At 42.9% G+C, this 13,403-nt stretch overlaps 1 pseudogene; it reads left to right on the top strand.

Moving 5' to 3' along the window:
- Window positions 1-2,269: 2,269 nt before the first annotated feature.
- LOC114702522 lies at window positions 2,270-2,422 on the top strand (annotated as a pseudogene).
- Window positions 2,423-13,403: the final 10,981 nt, after the last annotated feature.

Genomic DNA, 13,403 nt, shown 5'->3' with positions numbered 1-13,403 from the left:
ACTGCCGGCTACTTCCTTTATAAGCACACATGCCTTTTTGCTTTCTTGTGCCTTATCTGATCCTACTGGGCCACTGCAGTCTAGTTGGGCCTCAGTGGCCTGCCCTGTCCACAGGTGGGGGAGCGGGGGTAGAGACTAGAACAAGGAGGTCCTCTCTTAAGCTCCAGGGTGGTCCCTGGGAAAGCAGTGCCTGCTGTGGCTGGGGTGGAAAAAGGAGGCGTGAGGGAAACCCACATCCCTCTGTGAACTCCCACTGAGTGAGCAGAGCCTCTTGCCCATGTCAAGGGAGGAACAGGGGGATGGGGCTGTGCAAACAACCATGGAGCCCAGCAGACCCACCACAGCACCTCTGTTTAAGGCCCTCCTGGAAGAATTGCTTGTATTCATCATCCCAGACTCTTCCTTTCCCTTGGGCTCATCTCAGTAGGCTGACCCAGTGTGAAAAGTCAATCCTTCTTATGTCAGCTTTTGTACTCGCCCATTCTGACCCTTCTTCCCCTTTCCAGGTCTCATTTTGTCTCATTCTGTGTCTTCCCCTTTGACCCTTCTTCACAGATGTACCCAGCTGTGTTTACCACCACCCAGCTGTGTTTACCTCCTCTGTTGCCCGATGCACAGACCCTAGAGTTACAGGTCAATTGGGAATAAATATAAAAGACTAACATCAATTAAGGCCCAAACAGCACACTCTGGATTGACATTTCTTTCTGCTAACAACAGTGAAATAGTGACCCCATGAAGTTCCCAGGAGTAATGTAGTATATCATATTGGCCCCAAATATTTTTTGAACTCAGATGGCTAGGAAAATAAACCAAAAATATAATTGTATTTGTATTTTTTATATTGAAAAATCAAGAAACAATTGTTCTGGATCTAATAGCAATCTTTGATTTCCACAGCTGTCCCAGGATACAATCAGTCATATAAGAATAGAAATACACAAAGCCAATCATGTTTGTTGAAATGTGTTTTCATTTTGTTGTAGGAGATCATCCTAGTTGGCTTTCTGTTGCTGTGATAAATACCACGGCCAAAACCAACTCGAGAACGTGTTTATTTCAGCTTACCAGTTAGAGTCACTCATGGAGGGAAGGCAGGGTATGAGCTCAAAAGTAGAAACCTGGAGGCAGGAACTGAAGCAGAAACCACAGAGGAACTCTGCTTTATTACTTTGCTTTATTTACTTTGTATACTTATTTTCTTCCTTTGTATAGTTTGCTTAGCTACACTCCTTATTCAGGCCAGGTCAACCTGCACAGGGGAGGTGCTGCCCACACTGGCCCTCCCATATCAACCAGAAGTTAAGAAAATGCCCCACAGACGTACCCAAAGTCCAGGCAGATGGAAACTATTCCTCAGCTGAAGTGCCCTCTTCTCAATGTGTACAGTTTATAGCAAGTTGACAAAAACTATGACAAGGATTGAGGTCTCAGACATGCTAAGTGCATGCTGACCTAGAGCCTAGTCCTGTCTATGTAGTTTTACCAAATAATTGTGAATCACACAAAGCCTAGATACAATGATTGAGTCACAGAAAATGTACAGTTGGAAGATAGTGTTCAATACTACTGTAGATGTAGATCTTCAGTAGATATAGATTTTCAGCAGATGTAGATCATCTTCAACAGATGTAGATCTTCAGCAGATATAGATCATCCTCAGCAGATGTAGATCTTCAGTAGATGTAGATTTCAGTAGATGTAGATCTTCAGCTAGATGTAGATCTTCAGTAGATGTAGATGTAGATTTCAGTAGATATAGATCTTCTTCAGTAGATGTAGATCTTCAGCAGTGTGCAGTGACTCAGAGAACAGGAGAAAGTCTCTGTTTCTTTAACAAATCCATTTACGGGAAAGAATGGTGGAGGGAGAGAGAGAGAAAAAACCTTTCATATTAAAAGTGACCATTGGACACCATTATCAGCAAACTTTAACAGAGATTTTATTTGAAAAAATAAACACGGAAATAAAGAGAACATTCAGAGATACCCAAGCATCCTCTGGATATTGAATGGTATTAGGTACAATTGATAATTCAGTTTTGGAATGACTGTGTGTACTGTTTAAAAAGAATACTTGCCCTTTAAAAGAATATGGTAAAATGTTTTGAGATGAGAAACCTGATGCTGGGTAATTGCTTTATCATAATCTGAATGGAAGTAAGGGCAGATGGAGAAGATGCTGCTGAAATGGGTGACTACTGTAAGGAAATCACTTCCCCTTTCCAGTTTCTCTGTTCTAGAGTGTCTGTATTAAGAGTAAAATGATAATGTTTACTCGGTAGGAGAGATGCCAGGACCAAGACATTAGCTTTCCCAGGGTTAGGTCCATGCTGCTGCACTTTTGCTGATCCCCAATGTGACTTCTCCAAATGTGGGGGATTCAACTGCATAATTTATAGTAATGGAGGACATTGTCTGTACAGGAAAGCCAACTAGTGATAGTAAAATGAACCAGCCAAAAAGAACAAAAGGGTAGCTAGGAAAGGCACCACAGCCTAATAGAACGGGGCCTGTAATCTAGAGACTGAAGACATATCCACAAGCGAAATGTTTGCGCTATTCAAATGAGCAGCTATCAGACATTGATGACTGGTCCTCAGGGGAGGAATTACATGACTTGGCACTTATCAATAATAGAATTTATGGTTTTACAAAATTGGAAACCAGTGATATCTGGCTTTAGGTACAAGACATCCAGTGAGAGAGAGAGAGAGCACTTGCCTTGTGCCCTCTCGTCTCCACCAGTGACACCAAGCATCTATATGGCTCCCCTGGAGTTTCTCGAAAAAACTTGACTGGTGTCATACTTCTCACTCCGGCAGCTGTCACTTCCTGGAACTGTATACCTATATTTTCCCTGCTGACTTCTCTCTGTTTCTAAGATTAATATGTGCATCTACTAAATTGGCCAATTAAAATAGACGAATGTCTTAATAGGACACACTGAAAATGTAATTAAACTCTCCTGATGGAGAAATACTTGCCTGTGTTTTATGATGAAGCCATCATCAAAAACACATTTATAAAAGCAGAGGTAATTAAACCACTTTCAGATCACAAAAATAGGAGTTTTGCTTTAGTAGAGAAGTGCTCTTAGGCTGGGGTAGCCAGTAACTCATATCAAGTACTATCTGATGTATTAATGAGTCCACTTGGGCTGGGTGAAGCCTCCCCTCGGCTGAGTGAAGAGCTGCTACTAATATCTGATATGGGCACAGAACATTGCAGCCCCTATTTTCAACATGCATTAAATAAGTGTCCAGTTGCCTAGAACAGCATTTTCAAGTGTGGACTCAATAGGAGAGGTACAGTTGGTCCATGACAGTGTAAACACTGGAGAAGATCTGCACATATAACTGAGTGGTAAAGCATTTGTCTAGTATGTGCAAGGCCCTGGGTTCAATACCCAGTAATACACAACACATACAGACATACAGACACACACACAGACACACACACAGACAGACACACACACACACACACACACACACACACACACACACACACATACACAGAAATTAGCCTTAAAAATCTCAGCTATGTCCTTTACCAACTATACATAGTCGACCAGGCTTCAGGAGTTGTCCCCTCCAGAAGCAGTTTCGAACCAGGCTCAGGGATGTGAACCCTGGCCAAGGTCAGAGAATTGGAGATGATGAACAGTCAGAGAGACAATGAACAGGGGAAGAAAGGCGACTACGTAGCCCAAAGGGATGCTGGGAGTTGGCAGCTAGAGGGAAAGACATGAAGTCTATTTAGTTTAAAGAGAGCCTGAAGCTGGAGCAGAGACTTTGCCGAGATTTATGTGGAAGGCCATGTTCATGGACAAATTGTTTCTGCACTGGCTCAGGTACGCTGTCCCATTAAGTGCTACCTACAGTCATGCCCAAGCCATCAGGATCTGCACAAACCTCGGAGGGTTTCTGAAGGGCAGCTTGCTATCCTGTATGAGCAGCACCATGGGAACAGCATGGTTCATGGAGGTGGGGGATGACTGTTTGCTCCTGAGCTTGGTTACCAGGACAGCTCTCTTCGGTGGGGGCGGGGCAGAGGAAAAGAGTGAGCCACAGAGTGGTTGTTCTGCAAGGCTGCATCCAATCCTCTGAGAGAAGCCAGCAGGGTTCCCTAGGCAGCTCGCCAGACTGCCCAAGCTTCAGCCAGTAAAAAGGCTTGCCTCAGAGCCCTTGGACACAAATCTGCGGGAACCACTTCCATCTAGTGGTAACTGTGATAAAATACAGCCCACAAATAGCAATGATTGCCTAAGGAAGAAGCCACAAACCAGTGGCAAGCTTTATTGTCCACCTTCACACACACAGACACACAGACACACAGACACACACACACACAGTGGCAAGCTTTATTGTCCACCTTCACACACACACACACACACACAGTGCCAAGCTTTATTGTCACCTTCGCACGCACAGCACACACACACACACACACACACACACACACACACACACACACACACACCCTGCTCCCGACCCAAGGGCAAAATCACCTTCCAGAACAGCAGTCTGGCCCTGAAATGAAAGCTGTCTGTCATCTTCACGGAAAGTGTGAAAAACTTGGGGGACTTACAGCTTCTGGGGCTCGCTGGCTTCTCAAAGTAGCCATTTCCTGCACCTAAGGAGAGGCAAAGTGTCTACTCAAATGTTTCCCTAGAAACATGAAGCTATGCAATAAGTGTCCAGAGAGATAGAGAAGAAAAAGACAAACAAATGGACAAATAGACCGCGGACAGGCAACTATTTAGAACTAAACAGTAAGTGAGGCCTAAATAATACAATCAAATCTGTTCGGTACACAATGCTTTGTTTTCATTTTTCAGCCTTTTCGTTGCTTTGGGGAAACTAGTGTTTCATGATTGTTTGGCCAAGAGGACATCAGAATAATGTTTTATGTAAATTCACTTGTGTTGGTTTCCCTAAAGGGAAATTCTGTAAGGGCAGCCAGGGAAACTTCTGTGCTTCCTATTCTCTCCCCAGGTAGCAGTAGTTCTAAGCAAGACTGGGTCTCGGAGGCAGAGGCATGGAGCTCATTGAGCAAGCATTCTTCAGATTCTCGACAAAGCATGCCTGCTGCTCTGAGCTTCATGTTTCCTCTCTCTCCAAAGGAAGACATTCTGTGCTCTTCATTTTTCCCGTTTTTTCTTAGATTATTTATTTCCCAGTTGACAACAATTACCATCCTTCTTCCAAACACTCAACACCCACCTGCAAGTCACTGAAATTTGGAGCCCAAAGGACATCTATTTAAGTCACTATCTCAGTACAACAATGAGTCATCTTTGAGACTTTTGGACAAGATGCATCCTCACTGGCTAATTGGTTTTGATTGTTATAACATTATTTTATGGAGTCATGAGTATCTTAGACTATTCACCCACTGGCTTGCTCACACTCCTGTTTCTTCTTGTGATTAGCCATTGCTGCTCAGTATCACCAGGACATAGTCTTCTTTACCCAATCTAAATGGAGAGAATGCCTCTGTTCACACTCTCTTACAATTCTTTATTTCTGTTTGATTTCATTTTAGTGCTTAGTTATGTCCAGTTACTTAATTTAGCGTTGATGATCCATTTTATTCATTCTTTAAATCAAACTCTATGAAGTAAAAAATCACTCTACTCCACTCTGTTTCTGCTGCTGTAGTAAAATGCCTGAGACTAGATAATTTACAGAAAATAGAAATTATTCTTCAAAGGTGTGCAGTGTTTTTGAAGTCCAACACCGAGGCATCAGCAGATTTGGAGTCTGATCAGTATCTATTCTCTCTGTTTTCAGGATGGCACTGTGATGTGGCATCTTCTGGAGGAGAACATAGTGTGTGCTCACATGGCAGAAAGGATGGACAGACACGACAGCTTTCTGCAGCCTCTTTTATAAGAGCACCACTCCAGTCCATGGAGAAGAGCCCATAGCCTCATCTCTTTCCTAAAGACCCCACCTTCTAATATGATCGCCTCTGTGAGTAGATTTCAGTGTATGTGTTTTGGAGAGATGTGTATCAAAACCATTAGCATCTTCACACAGATGGAACTTCTTTCAAAATCTGAAGCAATTGTCATATGCGACTTCTATACATTTTATTCTGTAATTGAAATAACTGCTATTCCTCTGATGTCTCTGTGAAAGCTGTCTCTTCATCTGTGTTTCCAGGTAAGCCCATCCAGACTTCTTCTGTAGGGAGGTAGTAGGGAATTTGATGTTAGTAGTTGATAATGCCGTTCCTGCAGTGTCACATGGGCCTTTACTTCCCATGGAATACTCATGTGCTAGGTCACATTTCTTAGCTTTTCTGTACTCAGACATAGGTGGTGAGCATGCTCTGCTCAATGGGCAGATATTGGAGTTATTATGTGTTTTATGTAGATTGAGTCATATAATACCTAGCAATGCACTCTCAAGATATATACTCCTTTGTGTTGGTTACCTTGGTGACAATGTGTTGAAATAAACCATTAGTAGTGTGCTGATAAATGTAAATCAACATGTTGGTATCTCCCAACATTATGTTAGTATGTATTATCATCCAGTGTGAAGGGAGAGGAGATACCAAGACCTGGCTGTGGCGAGCCAGCATGAGCCAACATTGGACACAGAGCCATCAAATCCAAGTTACCTGGATACAGAGTTACAGCAGGGAGCAACCATGAGAGTTGTCTTGCTAAGAGCAGATGCTATATGTGTGAAAGCAAATTTTTATGTACTAACTCTCAGGGATTGTATTTCTTGCTGAAGGTCAAACAGGGCTTATTGATTATGATTCAATATTTGGCACAAGATTTGAGATTTCCAGTGTTCTAAAAGACTAGGGAGCATATCATCAAATCCTTGTTCTAGAAGTGTTTTGGTCTGGTATAAAACAAACACTGGAAAAATACGTCATGGTCTAGGAGTGTGCTCAGTGGTAGAGCACATGCTCTTAGGTTTAATTTCCAGTAAGAAACAGACACAGGCACGCGCGCGCGCACACACACACACACACACACACACACACACACACACACACACACAGAGAGAGAGAGAGAGAGAGAGAGAGAGAGAGAGAGAGAGAGAGAGAGAGAGATTCTCTCCCTCATCCCTTCCATACTTGTGTTCTTGGGACTGATGAAGGAGGCAGGAGACTTGAGGAAGAAAGAAGGGTTGGTTCCCTCAAAGAATAAAGCCCCAGATGGTATGCTTGGGAGGCACAGGCCTGAAAGGTTGTGCTTGACCCCAGGCTCTGGAGAGAGTCACAGGTGTTTATTTTTGTTGTTGTTTATTTGTTTTTGTTTTTTAGTTCCATACAAGGTCTAATGAACCATTTATTTTCCATTTTTTAAAATTTAAAAGCCTTTTTTTTTACATTTTCATTTTACATACTAACCAGTTTCCCCTCCCTCCTCACTTCCTGCACACCCCCCACTTCCCCTTCAATCACCTCCCTACCCCCCACCCCCACCCTGCCTCCAACCACTCCTCAGAGAGGGTAAAGCTTCCCCTGGGGAGTCAACAAAGTCTGGCAGACCAAGTGAAGGCAGTACCAAGCTCCTCCCCTCTGCATCAAGGCTGAGCAAGGTATCCCTCCATAGGGAATGGACTCCAAAAAGTCATTTCATGCACTAGGGATAAATCCTGGTCCACTCTGTTTCCAGTGTGGCCTTGAACTCACAGAGATCTGGATGAATCTCTGCCTCCTGAATGCTAGGATTAAGGGTGTGTGCTACCACTGCCTTACCTCTATGTTTAATATAGTGGCTGGCTTTTTTCTCTGATTTCCAGATAAGTTTTATTAGGGGGCACTAAGCTTTATTAGGGTGTACAATATATTGGGGGACATAATATATCACCACAGTAAGTTTAAACTTTAAACATAATGTTAACCATCACACTGAAATGTGCCTGAAAATTAAATGAAAATTTAGGGAAAAACAGAACTCTCAAATGACTCAGGTTTAATTTGAACAATTTATCATTTTGTTCTAGCAGAGGAAATGGTACATTAAATAGAGATTAAGTTAGTAAAGATACACTTTGTACCTAAGAGTTTCATGGAAGGAAAGTAGTGTCCCCACCATAATGCTACAGTGTTGCTCATTGCTTATATTTGTTTTCTATTGCTGTGTGACAAATTGCTATAATTTAGCAGCTTAAACAACATACATTTGTTATCTCATAGTGTCTGTGGGTCAGAAAAGGGCTTAGCTCTCTCCTAAGCTTAGGATGTCTGAAGGCTACAATTTAGATACTGGCTGGGGCTGTCATCTCCTCTGAGGCATTGGGTTCTCTTCCACGCATGCATGGTTATCTGCAGAACTCATTTCTTAATAGCTTAATCAACAAAGTAAAAAAATAAGTGACTGATGCATAAAAATAACAGTGACTACGTCCCCAGAGACCAGTGGTTGGAACAGGGAGTGGGTAGCGAGCAGATGGCATGGCCAACATAATTTATGCTAAAATGTCTTCCAATCTTTGATTCTGTAATGGAAAGATGATAGAAAAGTCTCCTGAAATTCTGAAGAGTGAGACACGAATTCTTATTATTCTCCATCCGTTTGAAGGCCCCCTTCCCACTAATTCCCCATATAGTATTCATTGTACCATTTCTATAAGCAAACTGACTTTCTAGATTGGGAATTAAAGCTGAAATCCCTCATCTCATAGACTCTCTGGGAGGAGTAGATTACCATCAGAGACAGCTGTGGAAAACCACAGCCATGTCCTGCTGCTAAAGGGATGGAAAGGTGTGCTTCTGCACTCTGAAATCAGGCACTTGGTGGAAGAGCTGGTGAAGAGACCAGCTAGTGCTGTGAGCTTTGGGCACCGCAGTAAACATGGAAATGTGCTGGCTGCATGCCTTCTTTTAAGGCCCCTCACTAGTCTCTGGTGCATGCTCTCAACCTCCATAGAGTGAATGGCCAGGCCTGTTCCTGGATTAGGTGTCCTTGCTTGCCATCTGGTGTCTGATTCTGAAAACACACTCACATCCACTTGTGGCAGGATGTTAGCCTGGAAGGTAGGCAGGGAAATTGCGTTAGAGAGAAGGAAGCAGGAGAGGCTGGAAATGATGGGTTCCTGATTTGGGAAGGTTGTCATTAACAATAGCACAGAATACCATGTGACCCTGGGGATGAGTGCCATGGTTGGCAGAGACAAGAACAAGGAGGAGAGAATGTTAGAGGTTGAGAGATGAGACTACTAAAGGCCAGCTGAGAATGAAGGGAAATAAACAAGAATTGTGCTTGTCATTCTTTCAGCTGAGTGACAATATGCTGAGAGGTAAACTGATGCAAAAGCAAAGAGTCTTTTATTGAGAGTTAGCTCAGGCCTCTCTGTCTGGCTGGCAATGCAGCGGAGCAGGAGAGACCCTGAGTAGCAACAGGACAGGGTTTTAATAGTGGGTAAAGCAAGGCTGGGGGAGTCTTGGGGTCTACAGATTACATAGGAACAGACTCAGGATTGGTTTATGCGAGTGACGATCATGTTAGTAACTTTTAATTGGCTAGGGTTAGGTGGGGGTTAGTCAAGGCTACACTAAGCCATTTTGAGGCAGACCTGGAGCTTTGTCCTTGAACTGCTGTGGAGGCCGGCTGGCCTAGCACATATTGACTGTGGGGCTGACTCAGTGGCCCAGGCTTGGTGTGTCTTATCTCTGTCCCTGCTGACAGGAGCATCAGTTATTAATTGTCTTTTGTTCATGGCCCTCCCAGAAACTGCTTGCTCAATCTTAGGAAACTGAAATTGAGGCCTGATCTCTGAGAGAAGGCTGAGCAGCCTGTTATGGTGGCGTCTACTTGGTCTTCTCAGTATGAATGGAAACATTGGCATTTCATGGGTCTGAAGTCTGTAGCCTTTGGGTTGAAATTTACACTATCAGCCTTCCAACTTGCCAACCTCAGATCTTAGGACTTGGCCTCCATGATCTAATCTCTCTGCTCACACATACACACAATTGACTCTGTTTCTTCAGAGAACTCTAACTTTTATCCATTCTGAAACATACATTTACTGACAACACTATTTGTACACCAAACTTTTCACCTTTCAAAAATGATATTCTATATCTGTGATGCTTTAAAGGAAAAACATTTCTAATAGTCTTGGGCATTTGGACACTTGGTACCCAATTGGTAAAACTATTTGGTAAGGTTTAGGTGGTGCAGACTTGCTGCAGGAAGTAAGTCACTGTGTGTGTGGGGGGGGCTTTGAGATTAAAAGTCTGGTGACATTTCTGTTTTCTCTTTTGTGTTTTGTACTTATGGTTAAGATATGAGCATTCTGACCTGAGCTCCTGGGAACACATGGACTCTGGACCAACAGTTAGGGAGCTTGCATGGGACCCATCTAGGTCCTCTGCATGTGTGTGACAGTGTGTGGCTTGGTCTGTTTGTAAGCAGTGAGATCAAGACCTATCCCTGGTGCTTGGCTGGCTTTTGGGAACCTGTTCCCCATGCTGGATTACCTCCCCCAGGGGGAGGAGCTCAACTTGATGTGCCATGCAATGTTCAAGCCCATAGGAGGCCTGCCCCTTTCTGAATGGAGATGGAGGAGGAGTGGATGGATGGGGAGGGGAGTAGATGGGAGTCAGTGTGTGTGTGTGTGTGTGTGTGTGTGTGTGTGTGTGTGTGTGTGTGTGTGTGTAGGGAATGCGAGGAGAGATAGAAAACTGGTTGATATGTAAAATAAAGGAAAAATATGTTAATAAAAAATTTTAAAAAAAGATATAAGCATTGAGCTTTCTGTTCCTGCCTCCATAATTGCTGCCATGCCTTCCTCCCATAATGGACTTTTATCTTCCTGGAACCATAGATCAAAATATACTCTTTCTTCCATAAGTTGCCTTTGATAATGGTGTCTTATCACAGCCACAGAAAAGTAATTAACCCAATATCCTTAAACAATAACTCTCCTTCCCCCCGTCACTCAGCTCCTGGTCCTTGTCATCTGCCTTCTGTCTCTAGACATTTAACTAATCAAGACACTTGTAATAAATGAGATGATATAATTTTTGCTCTGTTATTGGCTTATTTTGATGAGCCTTTTGTCCTCCAGATCACTCCATGTTGTAGCATCATTTTCAGGATGCCAACATTTTCTTCCTTTTTAACATTCAAAACTGTAAACTGTATAATTCCTTTTTCCATTTATCCTTTAATAAACACTCAGTGCTTACATCTTTTGGTTATTGTGAATAAAGTTGTTGTTGTGTGTGTATGTATGTATTAAGATCTTTGTAAGTTCTTGCTTTTAATTATTTTAGAAATACAAACAGAAGTAACATTATGATATCATATGGTTAGGAGCTACGCCATTTTTCAGTACCTCCAGCAGTAAACAAAAGTTCTATTTTTTCCACATCCTTGCTTATGTATAATATTTTATTTCATTTTTCTTTAAAATGGATGCAAGGTAGTAGAATATTTAACTTACAAATTTTCACAGGAACTTTATGACTAAGTTCTTCCTTCCACTTAAGCCCAATTACTTCATTTATCTGATTGATTTGCCACAATGTGCCCCGGCCAGCGGGGTCATCAACAGGGACCTAAAGAGAGGACCGGTGAATGAAAGGGACAAGAGACACAAAGAATGAGAGCAAGACAGGACGTCTGATCAAGCTCCAAAATTTTATTTTACTCTCAAGGCATATATAGGTAGGCAAAGGGGGTTGAGAGCAGGAAGGGACTTAATTATGGGGGTTGCAAGCAGGAAGGGACTTAATTATGGGCTGTTCAGTCAGCAGGAAATGTTGCTATGAAGGTTATCTATCTACCCTTGTCTAAATGCCTAATTGCTTAACTGCAGCTCATTCATCTGATATCTGAGAAGAGGTTCTGGTATCTGTGGGAAGAGGTTTCTGTTGCTATGAAGACTTAGGCAAGGCCTAGATCTAAGAAAAGAGGAGAGAAACCCAAATATGGCAGTGTGTGTCAAGGGTTGCTTAGGCTTATGGCTCCCGTCAACCATGTATGTGATAAATTCCTTGAGTTAAGGCTTTACGGGGATTAAAATTTATTACATGGAGAAGAAAGTCCAACCCTCCAAGCAAGTGTCTTTTCTTCATGTGATCCTGCTGGGAAGTCACACTCTGGTCTCTGTTGGGTTCCAGTCTCAAGAAGCTGGCCACCGGCTGAGTGACTAGAGAACATGGACAACATGCCTTGTGCTGCTAGAGAGGACCCTGGTAGCTGGAGGGGTGAGGTGGGGCTCTCTGTGTTCACACACTGGAGGGAGACAGTCATCATGTGGTAGTGAAGCAGCAGCCTTGGAGGACTGCGGACGCCACCTGCCAGGCTCCTGCTGTGGCCTCTCTTCGCCAGAGGTGGGGCAGATGAGAATGTCATCCTTGTGCTTGGATTTTCCTTGAACAACAGACACTGAGGAATTTTTGGACACTTCATTTATGATGTTAAGATGTAGCAAGAAGTGACAGTTGACTTAATTTGGAGCTTTCTCTTTCCACCTCCCCTGCTGAGCACATCTAGAAGATGGACTTTTTTGTCCTCAGCTTTGTTTATATTTTAAAAATTCTCAGTACTTTTTTCCCTCTATGGACAAACTCTGTCTTTCCTGCCAGTCTTTGAAATCCATATTTAATTATGACATAGGCTACTATTATGGTTTTTTACATTATTTTTCAAACATTGTTTTGTACCCAAACCTTTTATAAATACATTCTTTGTCTGAAAACAAGGTCTATTTTTTTTAATTCTCCAAGTTATGACAACTCAATGTATCTTTAATCAAGTACAGTTTAAAATATGAATTTAAATACTGTAAATATTATAAAGTCATTAGGAATAAATAGGGTACCCAAATAATGTTTGAGTTAATTTGGGCCATTCTTCCTTCCTAGGACGATGATAATGTTAAAGCTAAAATTCCAAATTATTCACTCTGAGTCAGTCGAAGAAGAGGGAATAGGAAGTGGCCATTTCTGGCTCCTTAAGGTGTACATGCAAGGATTCTGAGGGCAGGAGATTCGTTGAGAGGGTCAGGACTTCTGGAGGTGGAGCATGACAGAGAGTGGGGAGATGAGGGGACAGCAGTGGGTCCTGGGGAAAGTGGAGGGAGGAACAGGCCATAATTAACATTATAGACTGCCCTAAAGACAGAGGTTCATCTCCCGCCTGGCAGCTCCCAGAGGGCAAATTGTGGTAGCACTATAGAAGAACAGGTAGAGTGGCCAGGCAGCAAACTGCTGACATCAACAGCAGCTCAAGCCGCTTTAGGACATCACCAGGAGAGCACCGTAGGCACGGCCGTGTCCTTGGCAGAGCGGCAGAGCACAGGGAGTTGGCCTTCTAGGTTCACGCCTGCGGGTTGTGAACTTGCTCCAGTTGATAGCCAAGGCCCAAGCCCTTTACCATAACCTTGTCTTTGCTCTCAGCTTTTTCAAACCCTGAGG

Source organism: Peromyscus leucopus, chromosome 10 (genome assembly GCF_004664715.2).
Source record: "Peromyscus leucopus breed LL Stock chromosome 10, UCI_PerLeu_2.1, whole genome shotgun sequence".
Taxonomy (NCBI): domain Eukaryota; kingdom Metazoa; phylum Chordata; class Mammalia; order Rodentia; family Cricetidae; genus Peromyscus; species Peromyscus leucopus.
Note: the sequence above shows the minus strand (reverse complement) of the source record. Positions and strands in the feature narration are given on the sequence as shown.